Raw genomic sequence first — 22,242 nt, 5'->3', positions numbered from 1 at the left:
CTCTCTCTCTCTCTCTCTCTCTCTCTCTCTCTCTCTCTCTCTCTCTCTCTCTCTCTCTATATATATATATATATATATATATCTTTTTTTGGGGGTGCTAAAGGTCATCAAATTTGTAATACTAAAGAATAAGATGTATGGGATTAACTTCGGGCATTCCTGGACAAAAAAAGTACAAAAGAATCTTGATGCCCCACCTTGGCATTGCCATCAGCAAGGCACAACACACCATTAATTGACCATCCACAAAATACTCTAGCAAAAAACGTTAATATTTAAAAACGAAACGAAATTTGGATATCTCCTAGGCATATATAACTAGGGGTGTAAGTTTAGCCCTGATAACCTGAACCCACCATGAGTCCAAACACTGTCTAACCCGACTATGAGGGCCAACCCGACCCAACCCTATGTGGGGTAGGGCCGGGCCTGGGTTGAGGCATAGAAAACCCAGCCCGACCCTAACCCGCCTTGAATCTAACCCTGATTATTATTGGTGATTGTGATATTATTAATTTGACTTAAAGCATGCTACCCTATTTATCAGATATCAAGAGAGAGAGACCTTTGTTGTTTTTGTGTTCTTATTGTTAATTTGTATGAGAATTTTTAATTCCCCATTTTCTTTGGTTATTTATTATTTTACTATCTCATTTTTTTTTTATAGGTCATTATTTGGATACAAATTTGGACCATCAAGTTTCATGGTTGATTATGGTGTCTTCTTAATGACATAAAACATTGGACTTTAATTTCTTGAACTATCAACTGAAGAGCAAGTATTGTTTCTTTCTTACATTGGAATTTACATTCACTTTTGAGTTCTCTATTGTAGTAAATGGAATTATTGAAATTTAGAATTGATTTTTTTTTTTTTTACAATGGAACATTGCACATATTGATAGGAAACAACTCCACCTAGTCTTCCATTGTGGCCAAGATTTAACTCAGCCCATAATGTCATTGCATCCTGTTATATGAATGAAGAAAGTAACTAAAACAAAACAAGGAAGCTTTCCTAAGCTTTTGAAAAACCGACAAGAGAACTTCACTAGTAGAAGGGACCCTTTCTCTTTAGACTTTTAGCACATTCCAGCACTTGAAGAATTTAGGGGGCGGAGGTCAGTTACGGTCAATGTTTTTCAGAGTTTGAAGGTAGCAGAGTAGTTTAAAGAATTGAAATTGAAATTGAAATCGGAATTGAATCGTTACCGGAATGTGATTCCATTAAGAAGACCAGCTAGGGTCAACCCGACCCAACCCGGCCTAATCCAAAGAGAAAGGGTCCCTTCTACTATAGATATAATTATATCTATAGTTGATTGGGCCTGAGCATGAACCCGACAGAATTAGATCAGGGTTGGGTTGAGTTTTAGGAACTTAGGGTTGAATTAGGATTTTAAGAAACCCAACCCTGTTTCAACTATAGATATAATTATATATATACAAAAATATTGACCATAGGAAATACAAAAGGAACATCCTTATACATGTTAATTGAGCTTATTTATCAAATATAAAACATGGATAATTGACTAATAGAAAGGAGGGAATACCTATCACATGGTTGGAAGCTACCTAATTATTTGCACATGGCTTAAATCCGGTGGAACATTTTAGCAAGCGCCTTAAGATGCATGTTCTATTACACTAATTCTTTTTTATTTTTTATTAAATTATTATACTCCTAAAATTTTACTTTTTGCATCTTTCTTTTTAATGTCAAATTTTTATTTTAAATTAAATTTATGTAAATTTTTTTTTTTTTTTTAAATTCTCTCTCACATTCATTTATCCTTCTTTAAAAAAAAAATTATTTATCCTTCTTAAAAATAAAAATAGACTTTCACTTTTTTTTTTGGGTGAACTACTACTCTTTGTGCTTGGTTCCGGATTATGTTACTAGTATTGACATTATTATTCTCAACCCAATCTAACCATTCCCATGGAAAAGCAATAATTCGATTGATTTATTTTTAAATATATGGTGAGAGGTTTTGTGCACGGCCATGTACCATACACAATCATGCACATAGTCTTCAAATTGAATGTTAGGGTGGTGCACCATTGACCCTTATACCCCATCCGATGGATTTTTGCACAAAAGTACATGATGACCTTGCACAAAACGTTTTGCCTAAATTTATTTATTGAATATGTTATTGATCATGTATCCTTCTTCACCTATTATACATAATCTAGTCTTGTCCAATCAATTAATTAGTTTATCTTGTACTGACAATTTATCATGCATCCTCACCATTCTTAATCATTAGAAATTCAAGGAGAAAATTGAGTCAAGGATTTTTTTTTTTTTTTTTTTTAAATTGAACATTGAGAGTTCTCCTTGGATTAATGGTTGATTATTCTTCATTTATGTGACACTCATATTTGAGTGATCCATACAAAATGTCAATGTCATTTATAAGCAAAAAAAAAAAAATTGCAATCTATTGTTTTTATACACCCCTTGCATCCTCCTCAACCAAGTGGGAAAGGAATTTGGATGATTCTTAGTTTGAGAGATTAATGAGATCCATAGAATGATTGAAGAGTGATGCAGTAAAATCAGACTGGCAGAATTTTCAGGCAAGGGTTGAAGTTTCTCAGTGCACCTGCACAGAAAGACAAATAGGAGAAAGTGCGTTGGGTTGATCCGACGGAGACACTCCGATGTCTAAGTCAGAAAACTTGTATCAGATAAATTCCAAGTAAAAAAGAATCTGTCTCTTTTTCAGAGGCTTACATTCATAATAACAGGGGTTGGCTGATGATAGTTTATGGAGAGCTCCGTTCTTGGTAAGTGTTTAATAAGGAAGCTAATTGCTTGCTCTAGTAGATCCTGAGGATATTTCGTTTGTCAGGAACATGGAGGTGGAGCTCCATTAGGGGACTATTCCTGATTTAGGCGACTATTCTAGGTATGGATTCATTGTTTCAAGAGTCCTTGATTGCGCAAATCTCTCAGCAAATTAGTTTCCTCGCGCAACATGGAGGTGAAATCTGCTAAAGTTTTGGTGAGCTAGTAATATCTACTGAGCTGGCAACGCTGGGTCTTTGGGGTCACGCCTTAATTGTCAAGGGCGGCATATAGCCCCGTGATCCAAGCTAGAGGCTCGGCCTTGAGATGTCCGGGCTGGTGGCTCGACCTTCAGCTTTTGAGTCGATTAGCATCATGGTGCAGCAGCCTAAACTGCGCTGCGTACACTTTTAGGCTAATCAAAGAGTAAGCTCTTACATTGGCCTGAGAAGTCAAAATTCCAATGAAAGATCTTCAATGTCAATACTCATCCTGATGAGACAAAATATGTCACTTTCCTCAGCACGGTTGAATCATGTACGCAAACCTGAACAGGACTGAGCTGCTACTTCGGCCTCCTTCAGGCCGTGTCCACCTCGGCCTCAATCAGGCCGAGCTACAACCTCGGCCTCCATCAGGCCGAGCTACAACCTCGGCCTCCATCAGGCCATGTTGCCACCTCGGCCTCCATCAGGCCGTGCTCCTCCTCGGCCTCCATCAGGCCGCGCTATCACCTCAGCCTCCATTTGGCCGTGCTGCCACCTCGGCCTCCATCAGGCCGTGCTCCACCTCGGCCTTCATCTAGCCGTGCTCCACCTCGGCCTCCGTCAGGCCGTGCTCCACCTCGGCCTCCATCAAGCCGCGCTATCACCTCGGCCTCCATCAAGCCATGCTCCACCTCGGCCTCCATCCGGCCATGCTACAACCTCGGCCTCCGTCAGGCCGTGCTGCCACCTCGGCCCGACGTCAACAACAAGGTTTTCAGAAATGTGTTTTTGTCCACCCCTACATTCAAGGAACGTAATCCCTATTCCGGAGGACAGGACTCTATCCACTACACGTCATCATAGACGCCACACGGTTGGCCTTTCCGAGTTAAGAGGGGAATATTCCTAGAATATTCCCAAAATCACAGTGCCACTCCCCTTGAGGACTCCACGCCTAAACAGGACTCTTCATAATCGTCTCCCACTTGCCCTCTATCAGCAGCTTATAAATACCAAGGTAAGCCTCCATCATAGAGGGGGGATGACTCACTTCTCTTACTGGAAAAGCTCACTTGAGCATCTGTTGTGGAAAGATCTAACTTAGGCATCGGAGAGTCTCCCGTCAAGTCAGCCTGACTCTCCCCTATCATCTCTTCTGTGCAGATCGACCAAAGTACCAGAAACTGCAAGAAAGATCGTCCGATCAAATTTTTTCACATCACATCCCAACACTGAGTACAAATTAGGACGGACATCAATTCCTTCAACCTCATCTTATATCTTCGATGTCTACTACCATATGACCACATATCTCTACTTGACCCCTGTAAAGACCTCTAAGAGAAATCTCAAATCTAATATATCTATCAGTTGCTATCATGTATCTTACTGACACAGCGACACTGAACACTACAAGAATGGTAGACCATAGCCCATTTGGATGACACAATAATAGCAGACAGCAACCTCTAATCAATCAATCATGAGTGAGTGAGTGAGTGAATCAAGAGTTTTGCCAACAAACAAAATAAACTAAATAGAAAAGCAATGGGAAGAAACGATCATCTATCATTTTGGGAGATATGTCTACACTTTTCAGTGTTGAATAGAGATCACAGTGGCCCTTTGGCCAAAAGCTAATTTGCCAATGTTTCATAAAGGAACAACATTATTGTGATATATATATTTATATGGTTTTTGTGGAAAATGTAGGTGATATGTCAGACACTTTGGAAGGGAAATGATCAGCCCACTTTCAAGAAATGAAAAAGACGCTTCTGTTGGTGCTTTCTAATAAGTTTCTATTAGTCCTCGCACACGAGCTGCACTTCTTCATCTATAGGGAAGTAGTTTTAGCGCTCCTGACTCTATCTCTCTCTTATTCGTGATTTTATTTTCATTCTTTTGTTTAGAAAAAAATTTTTAATTTTCTTTGAACAAAATTCTTTAAGATAGATAAATAAATAAAGGAGGATTTTCCACACTGCCAACATGGGAAAGGATCTGCATGCCATATCAACTTGTGTTCACATAGAGGTATCGTCCATCTGGGGGCCATGTTTTCAAAAAAATAAATAAAATAAATTTTGTGTGAGGTCGTCACTTTTTTTATGAGAGGATGCACCCTTAAATAAATATAAAGCAATTTCCATGCTGCAATATTATACATCATCTCGCACTTTCTCCTCTCAACATGTGGGTCCTTCTATGTACGAATCACGTGGCGATGTCACTTTCCATGCACTGATTGGTTTGGTGTGATTGAGAGATTCCATTTCATACCAGTAGGTAGCGTGTCAATCCTTGTCTACAAACAAACACTCCATTCTTAATATGGAAATTAGAAATGCTTTGGATGCAACATGGACCAAGACTAGACCGACATGAAGATAAAGAGTTCTGCAACTTCACTTGCTCATCGTCATACTCTTGTAAGGCGGGATGTTTCCATGTGATTCACTTGCGTTAAGAATCTTGACGTGCCCATCATTTTGTTGTTAAGAACACATTTCATTATCACTTTTGCTCCGAAAGTGACATGTCTCAAGTGTGGGGATGAACTTCTTGCTTGAAGTGACATGTCTAAGGATTCTAGCATAAGTTCAGAGAAGATTGTTGGTTCGACCCCTATACCACCACCTTCTTGAAATATTGTAGTAGTAAGTTAGGAGTTAATAATGTGTGGCCCGGTGGCCCTCTTATTGGCCCCTCATGGCCCTAGTGGGTCCCTATCTAATCCTAATGTGGGTCTAGCACAAAAAAAGTCTTAACAATATAAATATATATATATATATATATTTTTTGGAATAGGACCTCAATATTTAAACCTATGGACAATTTTTTTTTAGACGTAAATAGCATCCAAAGTGAAAAACATGGATCATACCATGCAGTGTGAGGCATCTTCTGAGTTTGTATATGAACTGAACTTCCATTGTATATTATTTCTGTCTATATTTTCACATCTCTCTCACAAAGCATTGGTTTAAGTTCTTGGAACTATTATACTGACTAGTGGTGCAAGTTTAGTGTCTGGCAAACCCAAAGCCAGACCGAAACTTATAAGTCCTAGGCTGGGGTCAGCTGCTGTCTGGGCTAGGGTTGGGATTTCCAGGCCCAGGATTCGGGACTTAAGCATTTGGTAAGGACTTGGTAAGGCCTTGGATTTAAGTCTTGCCTTACCAAATACATGTAAAAATTATGTATTATATATGGGAAAAGGAAAGTTTCTGGTTGCATGGCCTCTGCGGCCAGACATAGAGACGTAAAAAATTACTGCCTCACCCCTGTAAAATTAAAACTCATTCATGTTGATGCCTCTATGCACGCATTGTCATTGGCCCCACATTGGTAGAGGGCCCATGAGACCAGGCAACGATCTCTTGACTAATACAAATAGATGGTTTTTTCTTATTGACACCTCAAGAGATGCTAAATGCATCTTAAATCCTGACCTCGTTTATTTGCCGCTAGATTATAGTGAATGCCTAGTCTTAAAAAAGGGGTAAATCTCTCTTACACAATGAGGCATCTTATATGAAACTGAAAATGTCCTCAACATTAAACCTATCAGTAAAACTTTGGATGCAAATAGCCCCTAGTGGGAAAACATGGATCATACCATACAGCATGAGGCATCTAATATGACACTGAAATTCTATGTTACATTATTTCTTTCTATATTTTTGCATCCGTTTTAAGTCCTTGGAACTATCATATTGAGTAGGGGTGCAAGTTTGCACTGGTAAACCCAAGTCCACCCAAAGCCAGCCCAAAACTTCCGAGGCCTAGGCTGGGGTCATCCATGGCCTGGGCTAGGTTTTGGATTTCTAAATCCAGGATTCAGAACATGGTGAACTTGGGCTAAGGCCTCGTATAACACAAATATATGTAAAAAGGGCAAAGAACTATCCTTGGTCCCGTGGCCTTTGCGCTAGTGCAGGGACCAATGAAAGGGTGTACATGGGAAAAAACAGGGAGTAGGTTTTTTGGGTTTCATGGAAGATGAAATTACTTCTTTTTTGTTAAGTTCTTTAAGTATTCCAACTGAATTTGCTTAGTTAAGCTCAAGATCCACAGCTTTACTTGAACTTCAATCAGTCACCTACTCTAGGAAAGCAATCTTTAAAAGCAGAACATAAAGATTCCTTGTGATTGTGTGTGCTTCATTCATCATAACTTAAAGCCGGAAACTGGACACAATAATACAATCCAATTGATAAGCTAAACGAGCAACCTCAAAAAGTGACAGAGAGCATGAAGATCAAAGGTCAACTACAAAACAAAGATAGTGTCATAGTGGATACCCACTCAACGGTTTAAAAGACCATAAAGCTGAGAAACATCTTTACTACCAGTTAATCATGTTCTCATACTACCCCAAAAGGGAAACATAAAATAAGAATTTGGAAAATATAAATATCAATCCTATATTCAGTACATCAAGAGAGGAAAGGAAAATGAACTACAAGAATGACAAGCTATGTTAAGGTGAACTTAATGTATAATGCAACAGGAGAACATATTCACCTCAAAATGGTCAACATTTTCACTTGGTCCATGCTAAAAACCATCCCTATTAGCAAAATTTTCAGCAATTTAATGTGTGTACTTCATTAAGTATCTTGTTTCTGAGAAATCCTTGTACATCGAAGGATTCCGTTAGCTTTGATTTCCTTCCATGCCTTCTCAATGTCATTTAATGAATATGAAAAAGATGCTATAAAGGCCAGATCTCGAAATGTCCATTAAAAACTCAGAATTTCTACATCTGTTACTGTTTTGAAAGGTTACTTATCAAAGCAAATGTTTGGATTAAAAAGTTAGCAACTTTTTTTATCCAATGTACTTTTTTCTTGGTTATGCTCTTTCTTTTGTGATCATATGGCTAGTATTTTCATTTCATAGTGCTAAATGCTCTGTAAATTTATTTATTTTTCCAATACAACATACGACTATGTCTGAGTCTTATATTTCAGTACAAATAAAAAATATTTCACATGCTCTTAAATATTTATCTTTTTCTACCAAAATATATATATATATATATATATGATTTATTTTCATTCTAATTATGCGTACTAACTGTCCTTCTTTAGCTCTGAATGATTCCAACAAAAACCTTAGGTATAGACAATCTAATACAAAATACTAAAAGAAAAGTAGGGCACTATAATGATTGATAGCAATTAGTTTTATCTTGCTCAAAGTCATTTATTTATTCCCCCCCCCCCCACATACATACACCAAAAAAAATATTCTGGCCTTTCCAAGGAGCAATTATTTGAACCCTAACATGCTCCTGTGTAAACCTCATCACTAAGCAATCCTCAAGATCAAAGGCCTCAACACCTTTTGAAATACTAGTATAATAAAGCAATAAAACAAGGAAATCAACATCATCATCATCCAAATCTAGTAACAACTTTCAAGGGTCTAACCACATGAATTATCAAAGAATTAACTGGAGAAGATAACACTGTTTCAACAGTAGAGTAACATCAGAAGTTCCCATAAGAATAAGACCACCATCTGATAGGTCCCTCACTTCAGCTCCTACACCAAAACCTGACAGAGTAATGTAGTACAGATTTAAGGGTTAAAGCAAAATCGAAACAGAATCGAAACAGAGAGAAAAGTCCCGCAATAGGAGAAAATATATAGAATCAAATCACAAGATTAGATCGGGTGGAAAACCTGGTCGAGTTCTCCTTTATTGAGGGGGTGACATTTGCTGAAAATTTCAGCTGGATCCAATGGTTGGATCTGAATTTATAGGAGATTCCTAGTGACACTAGGATAAAGGTAAAACTGTCAAACTATATGTCTGATTAAAAACATATAAAAGATTATTAAACCCAATACAAAACCAGCATATGGTATCAATTTCAGGCCCAACAAAATAGGAAACACCCCAACTCGAATTCAGGTTTCAAGTCTATATGATGCAATCCTACTTGCGGTAGGGCTGTCAAATAGTCAACAGATTCAGAGATTAAAACAGGATCTGAAAGTGTAGAAGTTTTATGAAATCATAATTGAAATTGGCACATCAGAACACCTTTACATTGACAACCCTAGTGAGGATAGGATTGCTATATCACAGGAAGCTAGGACTGAACAGAAACTGGAGAGATTCTATGGATACAACAGTACCTTAATGTAGACAAAAGCAGGAACAATGGCACCCGGGCTTCCCACCGCAAGGTGTTGACTGGTTTACACTAATAACACTTAAATTCACACAAGGGAAGACCCTCCATGCAAGGAGCAGCAGAACAGAAACTTTCAAAAGCAAAAATGTCCTTAGTCTTATTTTATAAAAGCTATAGTTTGAATCTGGCTAGGAAACCCCCTAGGGATTCCTATTACAACTCACATTCCTTTTTAAAGTCTAATTAGTCAAAGTAGTCTTTAAAAAGGATGTGGACCCAATTTAGAATACTTGAAGGGAATAAAATAAGGGAAAAATAACCCTGCCAGTCTGGCGCAGAAAACACCCAGACTGTGCAAGGTGCAAAAAGACCACACTGCCCCCTTTGACTTGCGCTGAATATGCTCCCGTGCACCCTCCCATTGGCCCACTGGTACTGGCAGGGTTCTCTCGCCCATAAAATAAAGGAAAATTTACATATATCTCCCCTGAGGTTTGACCCAATTACATCCACCCCCTCGTGTTTTGAAAATTACAAATCAACCCAGCAGAGCTAACACCGTGAGAGAGGTGTTAGTTTTAGAATAAAAAGACATAATTACCCTTTTACATATTCCCCTCGCCTTTGCACTCTCTTCTGGATCAATTTTCTTTGACATTGAGAAATCCTTCCATGTGCGGTGCCTCCGGTGGTGATGATTACCGGTGCATACCTAAACCTCTGTCAAATGGTTTAGTTGATTGACTGATTGATTGAAACAGTTTTGATCATTTAGACCTTTCATGCGATGTGATAAACCTTTAACTATAAAATCTTGTTCTTTATCTTCGTCAACATTTATGAGACTGCTCCTTATTGTTCCTTCCTTTCTTCCTCAGTGAGGTTCCCAGAACTTTAATCAGTTATGTATTTTAGGCTTGTTCATTTAACTGAAATACTATTAGTTTCCATGAGAATGATCATATTATAGAATTTGGTTGCTTAGAGAAGTTGTTGATTAGTTGATTTGATTCATTTGGATTTTTGAATTTCAGTGGTGGCACAGTTGGGGGCAAAGATAGCAGGGACCTTCTTGTTAAAGGTTCTCGCAAGGATGTCCCACAAGAGCTTATTGAAGAACTGAAGACAATTTGTGGAGTAATTTAACTTTAATTCATCCTTCTCCATTTTGTAAATCATATTTTAGCAGTAAGCCTACTTACCATGTAATGGGCTGTGAGCTCCTGTTCCAAAAGTTGCTTTTAATTTCATTGGCAAACTTGTCCTTGACTTGCCCGGTTTGAAGTAGGAATTTGAAGGATAGGATTTTGTGGCAGAGTTTTGACATTTTCTTCATATATCTAGGTCATATTTGGTCTGGAGATTGACGGTTTCCAGTATATAGGTAGCATCACTGATGCAAGGGAGATATTAGCTCTTCACCATCTCCTGGGAAGACAGGTTATGGAAAACCAGGGAGATATTAGGGCATCACCGTCACTTGAGAAGACAATTTGGGGAAAACGAAAAGAAAAATTAGAGAAAGAAAGGGCATCATTGCAAATAGATTAGGGCATAAACCGACGGCGCACCAACCCTTTCAACGCCGGAGAAGATAGAGATTTCAGGTATGTTTCAACACGCAGAATACTGGTAGGTGGGGAAACTTTCCTCGCCAGAGAAGAGATAGAATTTGTAAATTTCCAAAGTGAGAAGAGGTCTTTTGTTCATTGGAAGGTTGAAGACAATGGCAAGGGCATTGTGGGCATTAAAATAATTATGGCTCCACTTAACAGCTCAAACCTCAAAAGCCTCTCACAGTGTTAGCTGTGCTGGGTTGATTTGTAACTTTCGAAACGCGAGGGGGTGGGATGTAATTAGGCCAAACCTCAGATAAGGTATACGTATATTTCCCTAAAATAAATATGAAACTTAAACTGACCAAATAAACCAACGGTTCAACTTGAACAGACTCAAAACAACTTTAAAAAGAATAAAAAATGACTAGACTTAAAACAAAGCGGACCCAAGCTCTCAGAGAGATAGAGTGAGGAATGATTGGGTTAGAGCTGACTTGGGAGTTGCCCTGATTCAGGACAAGCTCTGAGAATATTGCTTAAGATAGTTTGGACATGTCCAAAGGAGGCCTTTGGATGCTCCAATATGAAGAGTGATCAAATCTAGATGGAGGGAGATAAAAAGGCTAGGGGCAAGCCAAAAATGACTATTGATGAGTTGGTAAGGAAATATATGCAGAAGCTACGTATTGACCCTAATATGACATCAAACAGAGTTGTTTGGAAGGCAAATATAAGGATTCCCGATCATTAGTAAGTGGGATGTCCTAGAGGTGTTGCCTTGCTTTGTTTCTTTTCTCTCCTTTTCTCCCTTTTTCCTCTTTTTTCTCTTCTTCCTCTTCTTTATTTTTCTTTTTCCACACTCGGGTTGATGTAGCCTACCCCATTTAGTTGGGATAAGGCTAATATGTGTTGTGTTGTTGTGACCCAAGCCTTAAGTAGCTTGGGCCACACTAAGCCTGGGTTCCTTGGACCTCCCACGATAGCATGCCTTCAGTTCTGCATCATAGAGATTCTTTCAGGATTATTATAATCCTTTATGGAAATATTTCTTAAATCGTGTGCAAATGACAGATGCTTTTTCCAAGGTACAATACCAAAATCTAGAGCCACAAGGTATGCTTTTTCAAGTTGTTGGTTGCTTATCTAGTTTTCAATGCGGAGTTGTGTGATGCATATCTAGTTTTCAATGAGAAGTTGTGTGTTCGAGTTGTTACTTTTGTGCTTAGCGGGGCTGTCAAGAATTCGTTATCTCATACCTCCTTTAATAAAAGTTGGTGATGGATTGTCATGGTGGTGGACGTAATACATGTAGAATGCTTTAGCTTGACCGATCTATATGGTATGTCAAGTAGATAGCCAGTACCATATCATAGTCTGTCATTATAAGCTTGTGGCTGATTTGTAGTGGTGCGTCAGGTTAACAGCCGGCACTTATTATAATTAGCCATAACCTGTCAATCTTTTTGCATGGATCCTCACGCTCGTCTTTGCTTGGAATCTCCATGTAGCCAACCCCATTAAGTTGGGATAAGGTTTTGGATGTTGATGTATTTTCTCATATAGAATCGGCGTAACACAATATACAAATGAAAAAGACCAAGAAACGCATCGAAATGCTAAGGACACAAGCAAAATACAGTTTTGAAACACCAAACACTATAAATAAGCAATATATAATATATAAAAAACAACTCCAACAGTATTCGTTGCCGGTCCCAAGCCCAGATAAAGGAGGGCTGGTGTGCCAAGTCAGCGGCCGACACCAGAAAAACCCCAGCCAAACCTTTTTACATGGATTCACAACCTCATATTATAAACGTTATGCTAGGGCATTCCCTGCCAGAATGAGCAACACGCTATAGCAAGGGTTAGCTAGAGCATCCCTTGAAAGCATATTGTCGATGCCTTGATGCAATGACAAGTAGGCAAGGGTTCTCGCACCGTGGTCGGGTAAAGAAGCTAGTCCAAAAGCATATGATTAAATTAGCATCTTGGAACAATGGATATTTAACGGGTAAGAGTCCAAAATTGACAGATTTTATGAGGAGAAGAAAGATAAACATAGCTTATATTCAAGAGACTAAATAGAAAGGTAAAAAGGCTAAGGAGTTGGACGACTTTAAACTTTGGCATACAGGAAATAAAAGTAATAAAATTAAGTGGGCATAATAGTGGATAAAGATTTAAAGAATGATATGCTAGACGTTAAAAGATTCAGAGATAGGTTATACCCATCAAGCTTGTGTGGAGAAGAAGTTTATCAATATAAATCAGTGCTTACATACCTCAAGTAGGAATGGATGAAAGTAGAAAATTACAATTTTGGGAACAAATGGATGGATTAGTGTAACGTTTTAGTAAAGGAGAAATTATTATAATTAGGGATGATCTAAATGGGCATGTTGGGAAAGATCCTAGAGGCAGTGAGATAGGTTAGCTTTACCCTATTGATGGCAATGTCACGATAGTAATTCAACCTAGTACGAGAGGAATCATTGATTCACACAAGTGGTCATCGCACTTGGTTGAAAAGTCAAGCGCGATCGGTCCGCCTCACGGTGTGTACTGGTTGTTTTGTCCTTCTATTGACGATGCGCTCCTGGCCTTAATTGGCCGAATCGTGCCTCCGGCACTGTTACTTTGAAGAAATTATAGTGCTTCAAGGATCTTGGTCTTATTACATTGGCCTTCGGGATCGGAGCAATGATTAATAGGGACAGTCGGGGGCATTCGTATTTCATAGTCAGTGTTGAAATTCTTAGATTATGAAAGACGAACCATTACGAAAGCATTTACCAAGGATGTTTTCATTAATCAAGAAAGAGTTATTGATTGCTTATCTAGTTTTCAATGTGGAGTTGTGTTGCATATCTAGTTTTCAATGAGGAGTTGTGTGTTCGAGTTGTTATTTTCATGCATAGCAGGGCTATCAAGAATTCGTTACCTCATACCTCCTTTAATAAAAGTAGGTTGGGTGATGGATTGTCTTGGTGGTGGACGTAATGCATGTAGGACGTTTTGGCTTGACCAATCTATATGGTATGTGAGGTAGATAGCCAGTACCTTATCATAGTCTGTTATTATAAGCCTATGGCTGATTTGTAGTGGCGCATCAAGCTTATGATCCATCTATTGTAAATACTTGAAAAAAAGAGAGGAACATATAGTTACCTTCAAACATGGGTATCATACGAGCCAAATAAATTGCTTCCGAACTAAAAGGTCCAATAGATTGTCATGTAAGGACTGTGCAAGGTAATACCAAGGGATAGCTTGACCACACAACATAGATTAGTAGTGATAGATATGTGACTCAGTATGCAAAATCGTAAGAAAGTTGAGCATATTTTCCTTAGGATATGGTGGTGGAATTTAAAAAGAGATACTTAGAAATCATTTACTGATAAAGTGGTCAAACAAGGAAAATAGGACTTTGAGGTTGACACCAATACGATGTTAAAAAAGGTTGCTAAATATGTCCTAGACAAATCGAAGGAAAAACGTCATTCCTTTAGGGAGACTCGATGGTGGGATGATGTGAGGTTCAAGCAAACATTAAGACTAAGAAGATTGTGGGAAAAGCAAGGGCAAAGAAATATGATGATCTTTATAACAAAATGAGCACCAAGGAAGGCAAAAAAAAATATCTATAAGATAGCTAAAATAGGAAAAGGAATAGTAGAGATCTTGACAACGTTAAACATATTAAAAGTGAATATGGAAAGTACTAATAAGTGATGAAGACATCAAGAAGAGATGGAAAGTTTATTTCTGCGACTTACTAAATGGAGACACTTTTGAGTAATACTATCCCGGAAGATTGCATTACCCATCAAGACTACTTGCCATAGATATATACGAAAAATCAAGGTGTTTAAAGTAAAAGAAGTTTCAATGGGGATGAAATTAGGCAAGGCACAATGCCCAAATGAGGTCCCAATAGAGTATGGAACAGTGGAAGAGCTTAGGAATCTAAGGTTTCTCTTGGCTAACCAAGCTATTTACTAAGATAATGAGCATAAGGAAAATGCCAGATGAATGGAGGAGAAGCATTGTGGTTCTGATTTACAAAAAGAAATGTGATATTCTGAGCTGCAATAACCATATAAGTATAAAATTAATAAGTCATACTATGAAATTATGGGAGAGGGTTACTGAAACCAACCTGAGAAAATAAACTACTGTTATGGAGAACCAATTTTGTTTTATGCTAGGAAGATCCACAACAAAAGCCATTTACTTACTAAGAAGACTCATGGAAAGATTTAGAGATTGCAAGAAGTATCTTCATATAGTCTTTATTGACCTAAACAAAACTTGTGAAAGAGTCATAGAGAGTTAACATATGAACATATTTAAGGATATGTATGATGGTGTGATGACTAGTGTAAGAACTGTGGGGGGTCAAGATAGTGAATTTCCAATTACAACTGTGTTACATCAAGGATCAAATTTAAACCCTTATTGGTTTGCTCTTATCATGGATGAATTAACCAGAGACATTCAAGATAAGGTTCTGTGGTGTATGCTTTTTGTTGATGATATTGTCTTGGTGGATGAGACGAAAGCAAATATTAATGTTAAGTTGGAGTCATGGAGATCAACCCTGGTAACAAAAGGTTTTAAGATAAGTAGAACAAAAATCGAGTATATGGTGTGTAACTTAAGTTACACGAGGACAGATAATGAGGCGGTGAAAATTGATGAGAAGGAGGTCCCAAAAAGTGATAATTTTAGGTATTTGGTCTCAATCATAAATAAAGAAAGTGATAAGAGGACGATGTTTCATGAAGAATTAAAATATGATGGATGAAGTGGCGAGGTGCATTCAGAGTGTTGTGTGATTGAAAAAATCCTTTAAAATTTAAAGGAAATTTTTATAGGATGGTCATACGATTGGCTACGATCAATGGTGCAAAATGTTGGGTAGTTAAGAAGCATCATGTTAAAAAGCTCAGTGTAGCAAAAATGAGGATGTTAAGATGGACAAGTGGTACAGCTAGGAATGATCATATTAAAGTTGTTTTGGGAGTAGCTCCAATACATGATAAGATACGAGAAAGTCATTGGAAGTGGCATGGTCATGTTCAACGGAGGCCTTGGATGCTCCAGTACGAAAAGTAATTTGATTCGATTGAAGGATCTAAATGAATTAGGGACAGACCTAAAATGACCTTTAGGAGAAGTTGCAAGGAAAGACATGCATAGCTTAGGCCTTGTATCAAGTATGACGTCGAATAGAGTAGATTAAAAGGAAAGGATCCATGTAGCCAACCCCATTTAGTTGTGATAAGACTGAGTTGTTGTATATAATGTATAAAAAAGAACAAAGTACAACGAGATAATTGCATTCAATTGCTTATGTATAAAGGATAAGGTCTTTTACATGTACATACCATAGAAAGCTACGAGCTAGTTCAAACTTAAAATTGGAATGACAAACCTCCCCCCAATTTGATGAATGGTTCCTCCCCATGTTTGATCGTGCATGAACCCCTTCCCCATAAAAAAGACCCAAAAAAATGCATCAATTGAGTCGATAATGTACATTACACGTAATTTTCAAATAGCACTGGACTCATCTACTTCAATGTATCCATAATTTTTTTTATTTTTTTTCATAATTTGTTTTTTTTTATTTCCCACAATTAGATTTTTGTAGAGGTTTTACGATAAGTATCAATTGAATCAATTAGTATCGATAAGTATCGAGTTGCATCAATAGGAATCGACCAATACGATATGATACAATTTTATTTAATAATAAGTATTGTACAGATATGATACATATCTAATGGAGATAAAACATAGAATAGGGCTTATTTTAGTGCAAATAAACCAAGGGTTGGGTTATATATACATAATGTGTGTGTGCGCATGTGTGTGTGTGTTGGGCCATTAGTCTAATGGGTTTTCTTTGTAATAGGCCACTTTAATGGGCCTAAATTATGGGTACAAAGTACGTATACGGGTTTTACTTTATTAGGTTAGTTCGAATTATTTTATTTTATCAAGTAATTGTTATATCCTTGGTTGTTAAGGATAGCATAGTCTTTCTGGAATAGAACTCATATTTTTATTTTGGATAGAGTTTTAATTATGTGAGACACTTTGATGCAGATTTATCACCAAAATGGACTTGTTTTCTTAGGAATAAGCCTATGGTTGGGTTGTATGCATGTTGGGCCTTTAGTCCAAGGGTTTTTTAATGTAATAGGCCACTTTAATAGTTTAATGAGCCTAAACCATGGGTAATAGGTATGCATACGGGATTAGTTACTCTAGTTTACATGTTTTGGTCTAATAGTGGTTTGGTTCATTAGTTGAACCAATCATGGGGTCAATAAGTGTTTAGAAGGTACTTTTACTTTTACTTTTACTTTTTACTTTTCTAGAAAGGGGAGGGGAATCAACTCACTTTTGTAAGTAAATGGTGGGTGAAGACTTTCCCATACCAACTTTAAGAAGTGATGATTTTTCCACCTTTGGTAGTTGGTAGGTGAAGACTTTTCCACCTTTGGTAGTTGGGGGGGTGAAGACTTTCCCATTCCCACTTTAAGAGGTGAGGATTTTTTCACTTTTGGTAGTTGGTAGGTGAAGGCTTTTTCAACTTTAGTAGTTGGAAGGTGAAGACTTTCCTACCTCAACTTTAATAAGTGAAGACTTTCTACTATTATTAGTTGGAAGTTGGGTATGTAATGTTTTGTTGAATTGGTCCTATAAATAGGGATCAATTGTAAGCATTCAAGGACAACTCAGAATTTAAAACAAAGTTTGCTTATGCAACTCTCTTCTTGTGTTTGATCAAGAAATCCCTTGTGTTTGATCAAGGTAGGTTGGTGTTTGATCTAGTCGATCCACCTTGCGGTGTGAAGCCCGGGTATTATTTTATTGTTTATTGTTCCATCCTTTTCATCTTTCAACAAATTTTAGCAATATCCTATTCTCCATATTTAGAATTCCCTATTCTCTGAGAAAAGATTCTACCCTGGCACTGTTTTGAGCTTCCTCAATTTCAGTATTACATCACACTTATTCTAACAAGTTAAGATAGAGTTTTAGTTGTAAGGGGCATCTATTCCTACATGGATAGTGTTTCTTATTTCTTTCTTTCCTATTTCAATTACGTTTTACTTTCCTATTTTAACTTGTAGGTAAACTTTTAGTTTCTACATATTATGCAAGACTCATAGAGCTCCGTATGGTTTTTAATATTGAATAAAGCTTGGCTCTGCTCCAATGTTCTGAGTGATTCAGAATAGCTTCTGTGAGATGCATTAGCAACCCTTGATGAGATGCTAAGGTAGAGCTGATGGGATTTCAGTCTAGTTCCAGATGAGATGCTTGGTCCATATTCTTCTTCTTCTTCTTCCATTATTCCTTTTCCTTCATTTGCAATCCATAATTCAAGTTAATACACAGAATTCTTTTCCTTTTCATGCGCATACTATACTTCTATTTCTGATTTTTTTTATCTTAATATACTGCTGGATGTGTTCTTTAATTCTGAAACTTCAGATTTAAATACTATCATTCAGTGATAGATCAGCATTCAAACCCTATTTTGCCTTGATTTCAAAGAAAATTTTTTATAGCACGAATTTTCTGAAATCTTTAGATTTTGAACTTGGTTTTCAATTCTGGTTTCAGATCTGTCAACCGAATTAAGTTCTTAATCTGTTCATGGTTGTTCAAATTTTGATTTTAGCATTGATTCCTTAGACTCCTAGTGCTCATTGAATTTCTGAAATCTTCTTATTCTGGTCTCTAATCTGAATTTCAATTTCAGGTTGTCATTTTTTTATTGTTACTGAGATTTATTAATATTCTGATAATCCGTTTAATATCAGTTTGGTTCTTTAAAATATGATTCTGTTCTGTTTTGAAAACCCTAAATCTAAATTCCTCTCTGCAGTAGGATTCTCCCATACATCCAGATCAGATCATGACATTGGTCCCAAGTTTTAATATCATATTCTCCTTCCCAACAGAGGCTTTGACCACTCTTTTGACCAGATCAGAATCCTTGATCTTCTGATATCTTAAATCTTCCAAATCTGGCCCTTTCTCATTTCTCCCACTGCAATTCTGGTTTTCAACTGAGTTTCTACACCTAATCCCTTAGTCATCTAGAAACCCATCAGTATCGGTATCTGCCGATACTTAAATCCTTTACCTTACCCACAAAGCAAGCATAATTGCAGTGAATAATCTAAAGCTATGAAACTTTAGCATCAAATCAGAACATAAAGCTTGAGGGTTTCTATTGGCTAATAGTATTTAAAAACCTTAATACTGGAATCAACCTGTTGTGCTCAAAAATCAACATGTCAAGTAAACAGCACACACACAAAGTGAGCATTTATATCAAATCATAAAGGAAGTTATTGTCAATTCAAAAAAGGGGGGAAAATGTCACTGCACAAGTAAGGAAACAGAACTGGAGTATGGCTGTCAAAATCTAGAACATGCAAGATGGATCATATTCAACCATACCTATGGAAATTAAAAAGTTAAACTTCACACATGTAAATTAAGGAAGCAGGATAGCAAACAAAAATTGAGATCCAATAAATTCATTGACCACAAGAAGCTTTCTCAATGTAACAAGTACATCCATCTCTATAAAGTATACAAGATTAACCAACTTTTATTTCTCTGATGATTATGTTGACATTAGAAGTATACAAAGCATCAAACAGACTTTGACAGTAGAACCATCCACTTAACACAAGTAGTTCTAGGAAAAAACAAACGACAAAATTTAATTATTACAAGTAGTTTCCATCAAAGAGAATGCTAATCCCAGCTAAACCTCAGCATTCCCCAATGCATTTGGAGAGTTTTTAATATCTGTGTATGAAATAGAGATCAGCTTAGACCTATAATTTTCAGCTGCGTCACTTTCTTTCAGATCAAATGCATTTGTACTGTTTGATTCAGTTGTGAGTTGTGAAGCAAGAACTGTGTCTGGTATGCACTGTGAGATAGCAATAAGCGACTCACGGGCCAGCTCCTGAGAATACTTGTTGCCAGGTACTTTGGTATCCATAAAATTTTGATGTTTTCCTCCTGCAAATTTCAAGGCCATTATTCCATTTGAAAATTGGTTAGTGCAGAGGCATGATGCCAAGCATTATCTTTAACAAAAAAAATTAATAAATAAAGGACATATACTGCAGCAGAACCTTAGTGATGAAAATAATCAGAACAACATGATGTGCTATGTAGAAAGTAGATTTTCTGTAATCAGGACTAAGTTAATATGATAATGATCAAATTCATAATTTCCAGTCATCAAGTCTGGAGGAGGTGGAATTATCATTTAAATCACTCAACTCATCTGAAGAACCACAGTAGACATTCAATTAAGAACCAACAAGCCTCACACCCTTTTTCTGTCTAGAGCATCCCATTGTATAAATTTATAATTTGTAACTCATAAGAAAAGGAAATTGAATCTCGAAAAATTTTCGTACGCTCAGTACGACCAACTCTTTTAAGTCAACTTCCAAATCTTGTGTTTCAAAAAAGAGCCTCACTTAGACTAGTTAAGTTTCACAAATGACTGCATGCCGGTTGATCAGACAAGGAACATAAACATTCAAGGCATGTCCTAACTAATTTTGTACCTAGACCTATTAAACATGCTCTTGAAATGACCACTCAAGCTGTTTCTCTTGAGAGGGGAAGTCAAACATGCTATTACCATCAACATCATAAATGATATTGACAAAAATTCAGCACAAATGGAGGAGTTTCAGTATCCCAGAGAGAGAGAGAGAGAGAGAGAGAGAGAGAGAGAGAATGATAGAAAGAGTCCTTTGGCATAACTTGAGTAAGAAGTAAATGCTGATAGTTCATGAATAACTAATATTTGAAATTCTAAAACTTATTATTCATAATTTCCATTGTTTTAGTCGTCCAAGAAATTCCCACTAACCATCATCACCCTTCTTTCACATCATTTGTATACTAAAAACTAATACATGATAGAGAACACTTTTGTTGGGGCCAAAGGAGGGGGTGTGGGACGAGGTTTATTTAAAACGCAGATGTACAATATGTTCAAGGATTATAACCAGGAAATAAAGCACCGGTGTGGTTTTCCAAGCAGCTAGGCAAAAATTTATAAGGTGAAAACTTTTGCAGTAACCCAGACCACAATATCCAAGAGCGTTAAATCCATGTAAAAAGCCTAAAATCTTTCACCAAGAGAAAAAATATATATATATATTGTAATTTTCAGAGAAAGGAAAACCAAAACATGTGAATCTCGTAATACCTATCCAATTTTTTTCCACCTTTGTCAGATCAAAACGTCTTCACTTTAACTCCAGTTCTACAATTTTTCACTTGTCACCATCACATCACCAATATACATACACATTTTTGCATACATAGATAGACATAACCGCAAGAGAGGGAGAGAAAAGAGAGTTATGATCGAAATCCAGCAGAAAAACATCCAATCTTAACAACAGAAACCCTAACCAAAAGAAGGTTTGATCAAAAACTTCTCTACCAAAAAAAAAAAGAACAGATCGAATAAAAGTTCTAATTCGCAGAGAAATCAAAGCAGATAAACAAGAGCAGCCTCCAAAGAAAGGAGAAGAGAAAAGAGAGAGAGGAGGAAATGATCATACCTTCTGCGACTTGCGAGAATTAGCTTTAACTCTGAGAGGCTCTGAAGTCCAAATTGGGATCTTCCCCCCGTTTTTAAAGGCGCGCAGTACAAATATGATACGCTGGAGCACACCCTGATCCTATCCATTAACGTCTAAATTAAGGATGATCGTTCATTACCCAAAATAAAAGATTAAGTAAGATCGTTTGACTGTAGACTGATCTGGTGTGATCGACTACATCAAACTTTTAGTATTACCGCGGTTTCCAAACCGTCTTCCATCATTAGATGGTCATGCTTGGTTTGGTGTTGTTTCGAAGAAGGCTCGCCTCTACCTTATCCTTTTATGGTTTGGAGATTCTGACTTTTCTTTGATTTTTTTATTTTTTTTTGGGGGGTGGGTAAGACGAATTTTCTTCCCGTTGAAAACACGCGGGTAAGTGTGTAATTGACTATGTATTTACGGACACTAGCTTAGCTTAGTGATAGCAGCTTATGCTTGAAGACTTGGTATTTACGGAGTAAACCTTATCGTATAAATGTGTGTAGATAGTTGTGTGTTGAAATAGGTAGTCATTGATCCTATTAGCACTCAATTGGATAAAGGAGCAAAAAAATAAATAAATAAATAAATAAGATGAAATAAATTAACCATGCAGCCTTATTAGGGGGAAATTTAGGGGACCAAAGTATAATTAGAATAGAAAAACTAAAAATGTCGGTTTCAACTAGGATGTAAGCTTGGCCAAGTTAGCCTGAGTCCCACAAGGCCCAAGATTTAGCCGGTGTGTACTGGGTCATGCTGAGATATTCTAACCTACTATCAGTTGAGCCATGCCTATGGTGAGGTCTTGACCTACCTACCTAACCCTAGCCTAGCCCACCACTATATATA

General features: G+C 37.2%; 1 long non-coding RNA gene across 1 annotated transcript; it reads right to left on the bottom strand.

Moving 5' to 3' along the window:
• Window positions 1–19,348: 19,348 nt before the first annotated feature.
• On the bottom strand, window positions 19,349–21,657 carry LOC122074836. Its single transcript, XR_006139064.1, has 2 exons — window positions 21,367–21,657; window positions 19,349–19,792 (listed from the first exon to the last, which is right to left on the bottom strand). It is a non-coding gene; the product is annotated as an uncharacterized LOC122074836 (long non-coding RNA).
• Between the last annotated feature and the right edge of the window lie 585 nt (window positions 21,658–22,242).

Source organism: Macadamia integrifolia, chromosome 3, assembly GCF_013358625.1.
Source record: "Macadamia integrifolia cultivar HAES 741 chromosome 3, SCU_Mint_v3, whole genome shotgun sequence".
Lineage (NCBI taxonomy): Eukaryota > Viridiplantae > Streptophyta > Magnoliopsida > Proteales > Proteaceae > Macadamia > Macadamia integrifolia.
Note: the sequence above shows the minus strand (reverse complement) of the source record. Positions and strands in the feature narration are given on the sequence as shown.